Source organism: Gopherus evgoodei, chromosome 8, assembly GCF_007399415.2.
Source record: "Gopherus evgoodei ecotype Sinaloan lineage chromosome 8, rGopEvg1_v1.p, whole genome shotgun sequence".
NCBI lineage: Eukaryota > Metazoa > Chordata > Testudines > Testudinidae > Gopherus > Gopherus evgoodei.
Genome location: NC_044329.1, coordinates 11,052,467 through 11,061,587, shown reverse-complemented (window position 1 = coordinate 11,061,587; position 9,121 = coordinate 11,052,467). Strand labels below are relative to the sequence as shown.

General features: G+C 39.7%; 1 protein-coding gene across 1 annotated transcript in view; it reads left to right on the top strand.

Annotated features, from left to right (window-relative positions):
* The first annotated feature begins 505 nt into the window (after positions 1 to 505).
* SMAD5 (SMAD family member 5) overlaps positions 506 to 9,121 on the top strand; it is a 42,305-nt gene continuing 33,689 nt past the window's right edge. Inside the window, exon 1 of the mRNA XM_030572579.1 lies at positions 506 to 603. The gene's annotated coding sequence lies outside the window, so the exon portion shown is untranslated. The remainder of the gene's footprint in view (positions 604 to 9,121) is intronic.

The following is a 9,121-nucleotide window of genomic DNA, read 5'->3' as shown; positions in this document are numbered from 1 at the left end:
TACCTTTTGTTCTTTGTTCTGTGGTCCTTTTAATCTAAAATAAGGGTCATTTAGCCCAAAAGTATCTATTTACAGGGAAACAAAAAACAATTAGTAGATACATTTGAGAATATCACCGTCGGTTCACAGTTTGCAAACAGGAAAAAAAAATGCACTGAACAAATCATTCATTGGGAAAAAAATCAATCATTTCTAGTAACAATATGATTTAATCATTTTTCTGTGGATTGTACGAAAGACACCGAACAAAATATGGCTGAATTGTACTGGAATTAAGGATATTATTTCAAGATGGAAGAAGGAAACAAAAATAAAATTCAGAGAGAACTTTTCCACAAGTTTCTAAAGTGAGAATTTGAACTCTTTCTCTCTTACACATAAACACAGATCTCCCAGCTTAACTGCCTCTGCTCCTTTGCTGTGGTGCATGTGTTATCTGATACCTCAGTTCTCCCAGCAGGCTGGGGGATACTTTGCTTATGGCTCCACCCCTAGCCTCTCTGTCGCCAGTATGAGAGAAGAGGACAGAGAAATAGAAATCACTTGGAAAGGAACTAGAGAGAAAAAAATAAGGGCAGAGAAACAGCAATAACATTTTCCAAGGTAAAACTGACTTTTGTTCATGTGGTTATTTTTTCTACAACAGTGCTTCTACTCCTTAATTGGTTAAATTCTGAACTGTATTTTGGAGAAAGGGGAAGGAGAGATTTTCTGCAATGGCATAAGTTCCTAAAAGTTTGCAGATTTTACTGTTTAAACTGTGATTTGTACTCTTTTTTAGGCACCTCAACAATGCAGCTGAGGTCTAAATATGTGCCTGTGAATGTGGAATCCCAGAGATAGCCTATGTTAGCAAGGTCATTGCTGTTAACTTCTGGGATTCCAGTTAAAGTGTGAAGTGATAAAGATTTATTTAATAACAAAAGTGTAGTTGTGTAAAATTCCTGACATCCAGAGTGGGTTTGGAATAATGTGGAATCTAAATATAGAGACGCTGGAGTCTTGTGCTGACGCATAGCTTTTGAAAACGGATACGAAAAGATTCTCGACTAAAAAAGATTTTGTTTTATCGGTTTTAGGAGTTCTGTACCAGCTGATTTAACAAATTGTATAATATTTTATTCTTCAACATCTTTTAGCCTAATCCAAACACATCATTCTGTATTTACTACAATGGGAAGCAATTAATGTAGAAAATATAATACATAACAGCACATGCTTACAACAAATGAAGTAGTTTGTATATTTTAAATATGATCTAAAAGTGCCTCGAGAACCCAAAATGTCATTCTGTAGAAGATGTGTGCACTGTAATTAGGGTTGTGAACTATTTTGGTGACACAGCCTTACATGGGGCCCATCTAAGCATCTGAAGCAAAAAAGTTTATGAACTTTTAACTTTCCCTCTGTAATGCCAAATGTAGAGGAGTTTAAACATCAGTACTTCCAAACAGAGAAATATTTTCACCCAATTTCTTGCAGCATTGTAAAAAGCATCTTAAATTTAAAAGCTGTTTTTCCCCATGTATCTCTTTTTTTAAATACTTGCGTAATAGAGCTGTTTCAAAAGGGGAGGGGCGAGAAAGGGGGCACCACAGGAGAAATGATGAGAAGACCAATTTTTGGCTACTTTCTGTGAAAACTGGATTATTACCTTCACCGTTTTTCTTCACTTGTTTGACAAGCAACATTTCATTTTCATCTCAGTAAATGTTCCACTTCTATTTTTAACTACATAAAAAGCTATTTTTGTTGCTGAAAATAGCTCCAGAGAAAAAGAAAGCAAAATGAAAGTAATTTGTAAAATGTGTGCCTAAAAGTTGCAAAGATTATGCTCCACTTTTACTTTCACTATTACACAAGATTTGATACTAAAGGGAATAGCATTTGTTTTTTATTCTAAAAGTATTTGCTTATATTTGTGCAAAACAGAAAAGGCCAATAACATTTTTGCTCTTTTTCAGCGGTTTCATTTCCTGAGATAGACATTAGTGTACTTATATTTGCAGATTTCAATACTGGAGAGAAATTTATTAAAGCAAACCACAATCTTTGCTTAAGGGTTAGAAAAAATACAGTCGTGTCACTTTCTGTGTAAAGATACATTTAAACTCAAAGGGGCCTAATTCTTGATCCTTATCCTGGTTTTGCACCTGTGTAACTCTAGGGACATCAGAGGCAGGGGCGGCTCTAGGCATTTTGCCACCCTAAGCACGGCAGGCAGGCTGCCTTCGGTGGCTTGCCTGCTGAGGGTCCGCTGAAGCTGCAAGACCAGTGGACCCTCCGCAGGCAAGCCGCTGAAGGCAGCCTGACTGCCACCCTTGCGGCGACCGGCAGAGCTCCCCCAGTAGCTTGCCGCCCGAAGCACGTGCTTGGCGTGCTGGGGCCTGGAGCCACCCCTGATCAGAGGAGATACTCTACAATAAATCAGGATGAGAGGAGACTTTTGGTTCCTGGGAATATTGACATCACTAATTGTACCACTGTCCTGATGAATGGCATATCATAGTAATGGCACTGGAATATTTTGTCTTGCTGAATCATTGGGGTTGATAACTAAAAAGAATTGCGTATGCATGTTTATGGATAGAAGGTTGGTTTTGTCCTTTTTATCACTGTTTATATTTAACATTACTCATTTGCTTGTAAGATAAAGATATAGATATATCCATATGCTTTCTACTTGCTCTAGATTGTTTAGTCATAAAAGCCCACCATAAAATATAAGTAGTCTTGACAGTTGCACTCCCTGAGAACCAGAAGTATCTGTGTAATAAATGGATTGAGAGTTTAGCTGTAAGCATCATGTCTGCACATATGTACTGTGGAGAGCATTAAGTTTATTGGAACAGATATGACAGACCACCATAAATACAACTATAAAGTGTATATTTTTGTGGGAAATATTCCTTTGTTTTAAAGAATGAAATAAGTTGGTTTCACATATTAAAAAGAGGAAAACTTTTTGATCTCTGCTGCAGTGTAAATCTGCTCGGTTACATCCAAGCATCTTCAGAAGGGTGGGTGTAACCCAGAGAATTTGGCCCATTGTGTGAGCAATGTGCTGTATTTCCTATGTTTCCACTGTTTAAGGCTCAAAATAGTTTTCCCGTGGCTGTGGCTGGGCAGCCACAAGGACAACTTTCAGTGCATAGCTACTGTCAGATATTAGCCCTAACTCTACAGCGGAAAGTGGACATCCAACTCAGCGTTTTGTCAACAGATTGCTGTTATTAGTATGATGCGGCACGTTAGACTTCCCCACCATCCCATATATGGAATGTGTCCCACCCAGATGTCAGACACTTTCAAAATGGAGCATGCTCAGGCGAGTATATTGACATTTGGGAGTGACAACCTTTCAGAAACTGACAACATCCCTGTAGCCAACAACCTTGGAAGTTATACACACTGGGTTCTGTGCCAGATACACAATGTACTATGCATTTAAAGGAGCCATAAGGTATGCAAGTTGCTACTTTCACTGTGAGGTCGATAATGCGACATCCAGTGGCCAGTTGCTGACGTTGGTATATTAGTGAATTTGCACAAAGCACAAAAAACCACAAACACTTAGCAGGAGCACCACATGAAGGTTGTTGTCTTGCTCCCAGTATGCAAGTGAGTAAATCTATAGTGACTTAAAAATCTGTCAGCAGAGCTTAAATCTTAAATAAATAAAGAAAAAAATGTGATAATGAGCTACCTGAGTATAATAATAGGGTAGAAGTTTATAGTGATGTGAGATTAATTTCCCTTGTATATTACAGTTTTGTATAACTTCCATTTCATGACCCAGCATTTCTGTTCTCAGTGCTTTGGAGCACAGGTTCACAACCTGGTGGACACAAACAACTCCAGGTGCACTTGTAACCACCCTCCTATTCCTGTATAGAAAGAACCGCTGATTTAGAGTTAATAAGAGTACACAGTTCTCTCCATGAAAGCTAAAAGGAGTGTAAAATGAAGGATGATCCATGCAGTGAACAACATTGGATAGATATTCCGAGGAATCAAGCAATTTTAAATTCCTTTCTCTGGTATTTCCTCTATGAGAGTGTTTTATTTTGAGTTAAGGAAATAAGACATTTTGTCTGCGCTTCCAGGAAGTTTTTCTCCTCTTCAAGGACCACATCCAATTAACAGTGTTTTGCTCCAGCAAGATTCTTTCTTTAATGACAGTTAGATCATGTTGTAATACAGAAACTTGAAACAGTATTCAAACAAAGGGTCCGCATGTTGGTAGCTTTTTCTGTGACCTCCTCTGTCCTTGGTCCTCTCCACACTTCACTTCCCATGGTTTTGATTAGTATTTTTATGCTTACGACTCCCAATCTACTTTTCTACCTCTATCTCTGTTCAATCTTACACTTTCACCACCTTTCAGATGTATCAACATGGGTAGCTCATCGACAGCTCATGCACTTCATCTGTGTTCTTTTCAGTGCGGAGAAGACCATTGGTGCTCAACTGAGAATAGTCATATTAATCTTCCCATAATGTTCCCTGTTTATAACATCTTCATTAATATATCAGTGTTTGATTGCGTGCTTGGTCCAAGTCATTTTTCCAATCAATTAATAATAAAAAGTTTGTGGCTTTAACTTTATTCATAGATATAACATTAGCTTTTTCTCCACTGATCTGCAACCTCATTTTAATACCTAGTATCACACATCTGTAGCATCAGCACACAAGGACATCCTTTCCCTTACTGTTCAGTGAGCTGTGTCATTTGGCATTCAACATCAGATCATCAGCAGGGGGGCAATGATAGCACCAGTAATGTGGAAATGCTGTCTAGTAATGCAGGCAAAACTATTTCCTGGCTTTTTTTTCTTCACATGTGGATAGGTCACAGGGACATAACAGAACTTTTCATATTGCTCCAACTAACTTTAAAAGGAGTTTGTTATACTCTGTGATTCTGTTCTGCAAGAGCATCCACACTGACCATTCTAGAACTCAGGGGCCATGTGCTTGATAAGATAATATCTCATAGTAGCCCCTAATTCACCACAGATCAGTGGTTAAATGTTTTACTCCATGTTTTGTGGGGGGAAAAGAAATTCTAAGACATACTAAACCTCTGTATTTACTTTCTTGCTGGGAAGTAGCTACTCATCATGTATTTTGCTTGTTTTCATTAAGCAGTGTATCGTGGGGTTACCTGAAAAGATGAAATGGATAAAAAGAGGAACAGCGCTCCTTCCCTACTCCTTAAGCTCTCCTCAAAAGTTGGTCCTATTCTTCTGCACAGATACCTAAAAAGTGACAGTTCCTCCTCCCCATCATAACATTTGTAGATATAAGTGATATGTTTTCCCTGCCCATCTTGGTATACTGTTCCCCTCAGCCAAAACAGAGATGGATTGTTTCAAATTCCTCTCCCCTCCCTCTTTTTACAAAACCCCTCCTTCGCTCCTATTCCCCAAATAGGCAGCAGTGAGAGGGAGTATGCTTGTAGATTCATAGATTCCAGTGCCTGAAGGGGGGCATTGAGATCACCTAGTCCAGTGGTTCTTAATCTGGGGTGCACGCACCCCCTGGGGGTGCAAGATGCCCTTTCTGAGGGTGTGAGACATGCCAGATTTTATTAGAAGGTAAATCACCGAAAACACAAATTAAGCACAGGCACGTAAGAACAACTACTTTGTTTCATCAAACCTATGTATTTATTAACATTATACATTTTTAATGATTACTGTAATATACAAATAAAAATATATCTAGGTTTAAGGGGTGCGAGAACCAGTTTTTTAGATTTAAGGGATGCAAGAACATATTTTGATTTTTGATAAGGGGTGCGAGAACATATTTTGAGAACCAAAGGTGTGCAGGCTGCAGTAAAGGTTAAGAACCACTGATCTACTCTGACCTCCTGTATAACACAGGACAGAGAACTCCCCCAAAGAAATTCCTAGGGCATATCTTTTAGAAAAACATCCAATCTTGATTTAAAAATTGTCAGTGGTGGAGAATCCGCTATGACCCTTGGTAAATTGTTCCAATGGCTAATTACTCTCACTGTAAAAATGTATGGCTTATTTCTGGTCTGAATTTGTCTAGCTTCAACTTCCAGCCATTGGGTCATATTATACCCAGGGATGAGCTGTCAAAATATTAACAACAGGTTCCCTCCTCCTCATCCCATGAGGGGGTCATGCCTCCCCGGGGACTCCTGCCCCATCCACCCCACTTCCCTGTCCCGACTGCCCCCTGCCATACCATCCAACCCCTCCTTTCATTCCTGATGGCCCCCTGAGACTCCTGCTGCATCCAACCATCCCTTCCCTCTGTCCCCCCTGGAACCCCTGCCCCTATTCAATCCCCCTGTTTCCTGCCCTCTGACTGCCCCAACCTCTATCCACCCCCCATGACCTCCCAAACTCCCATGCCCTCTTCCAACACCGCCTCCCTGCTCCCTGTCCCCTTACTGCGCTTCCTGAAGCTGCTTGGCCGGGGCTGGGGTCAGAGCCAGGCCTCGCCATGCCTCCCTGGAACCCTCCTCAGGCTCCCCTCCAGCCCCAGCTTACTTGCCTGCCTTCTGCTTCTTTCAGGCTTCCCGCGAACATCTGATTCGTGGGAAGCAGGGGAGGGGGAGGAGAAGGGGGGTGGAGCATTCAAGGGAGGAGCGGGAGGTGAGCTGGGGCTGGGGGCAGGTTGGACAGCTGCCTGAGCCTTTGTTAAATAAAGCCCTTTTAGAACCAGTTGTTCCGGAACAACCGGTTCAAAATGGGCTTCTAAATTTAACAACCGGTTCCAGCTCACCACTGATGATACCTTTCTTTGCTAGGTTTAAGGCCTATTATTCAATATTTGTTCCCAATGTAGATATTTGTAGACTGCAATCAAGTCACCCCTTAACCGTCTCTTTGTTAAGCTAAACAGATGATTGAGCTCCTTGAATCTGTCACTGTAAAGCACGTTTTCTATTCCTTTTGTCATTCTTGCGGCTCTTCTCTGAACCCTCTCCAATTTATCAGCACCCTCCTTAAACTGTGGGCAGCAGAACTGAACACAGTATTCCAACATCTGTCACACGAGTACCAAATACAGAGGTAAAATAACCTCTCTACTTGAGATTCCCATTTAGGCATCCCAGGATTGCATTTTGGTCACAGTGTTGCATTGGGAGCTCTTGTTCAGCTGATTATACACCTTGACCCCCAAATCTTTTTCAGAGTCACTGCTTCCCAGAATAGATCTTGTAAGCGGGGCCTACATTCTTTTTCCCCTGATGTATATATTTACACTTAGCCATATTAAAACCCATACTGCTTGCTTGCGGTCAATTTACCAAGAGATGGCTCTGAATCAATGAGCTGACCTCTTCATTATCTACCACTCCCTCAATTTTTGTGTCATCTGACAACTTTATCAGTGATGATTTGATGTTTTCTTTCAAGTCATTGATAAAAATGTTAAGTAGCATAGGGCCAAGAACCAGTCCCTGTGGAAACACCTGTTTGATGATGATTCACCATTTACAATTATATTTTAAATCCATTTAATGTGTGCCATGTTAATTTTATATTCTAGTTTTTTAATCAAAATGTTGTGTGGTACCTAGGCAAATGCCTTATAGAAGACTCAAGTATATTCCATCATCAGTATTACCTTTAGCAACCAAACTTATAATCTCACCAAAAAAAAATCAAGTTAGTTTGAAAGAGTCTGTTTTCCATAAATCCATGTCAATTTGCATTAATTACATTACCCTCCTTTAATTCTTCATTAGTAGAGTCCCAAAACAGATGCTCCATTGTCTTGATGGTATTGATGTCAGGCTAACAGGCCTCTCCTTACCCAGGTCATCCCATTTATCCTTTTTTAAAATTGGCACATTAGCTTCCTTCTAGTCTTCTGGACCTTCCCCAGTGCTCTAACACTTGTTGAAAATCAACATTAATGGTCCAGCAAACTCCTCAGACAGCTCTTTAAAAACTCTTGGATGCAAGTTATCTGGGCCTGCTGATTTAAAAATATCTAACTTTAATAGCTTCTGTTCTGATGGAACATCCTTCAGACCATACTCTGAAATGGAAAGAGTGTTTTCATCAGCATATGATGAAATTTTATTTTCCCCCAAATACAAATCAGTAATATTTATTGAGCACATCTACCTTTTCTGCATTATTATTGATAATTCTACCACTTCCATCTAGTAATGGACCAATACCATTGTCAGGATTCTTTTTGTTCCTAATATATTTAAAAATTTCCTTCATATTGTCCTTAACTCTGCTGGTCATAAAGTTCTTCTTGTGCCCCTTAGCAATTTTCTACAGTTCCTAACTTCTGATTTATATTCATTGCTATCAACTTCCTCTTTCTTCCATATGTTTATGTATATAATTGCTTTCACCTTCCCTCTAAACCAGGTCATTTTTTAAACCAGTATGGCCTTCTTTCTCAGGTGGCTGATTGCAGCGTTTGGGGCATCTAGTAAGGTGTTCTTAAATTATTCCCAATTATCATTCACATTTTTCTGATTAAACTCTTCCTCCCAGCTGATTTAGCTCATAATTGTTTTCAGCATTATGAAACTGGCTCTGTTAAAGTACCAGGTATATATATTACCAGTATGAACTTTATTCTGCTTGCACAGTATAAATGTAATCAAGTCATGATCATTTGTACCTAAGGTTCTGTGATCAGTTCTTCTTTATCAGTTAGGCCAAGACTTAAAAAAAAAAGTCTCTTGTGTTGGCTGCAACCCTTTTTGAGTCAGGAAATTGTCATCTATAACCTGTAGAAAATCAAGGATGTTTTAGTACTGGAAGCATGAGACCTCCAGTATATGTCACTCATATTGAAGTCCCCCATGATTACATAGTTTTTCCCCCCTACACAGTATATATAGGCATGTAAGGAGGCAGTCATTCAGTTCCCACTTGTGATTTTGTGGTCTGTAGCAGACATCAACTTTAATACCCCATCTTGTGCTCCCTGATGACTCAGAAACAGATAATTCCATTTTTGATAGCATGCCACACCCCCTCCCCTTTTGTCCACTCGATCCATCCTAAATAGTATATAGCCATTGATTTTTACAATCCTATCATGTATCCTCCCACCAGATTTCAACTAAATTGAATTTATGCTCATAAATGAGATT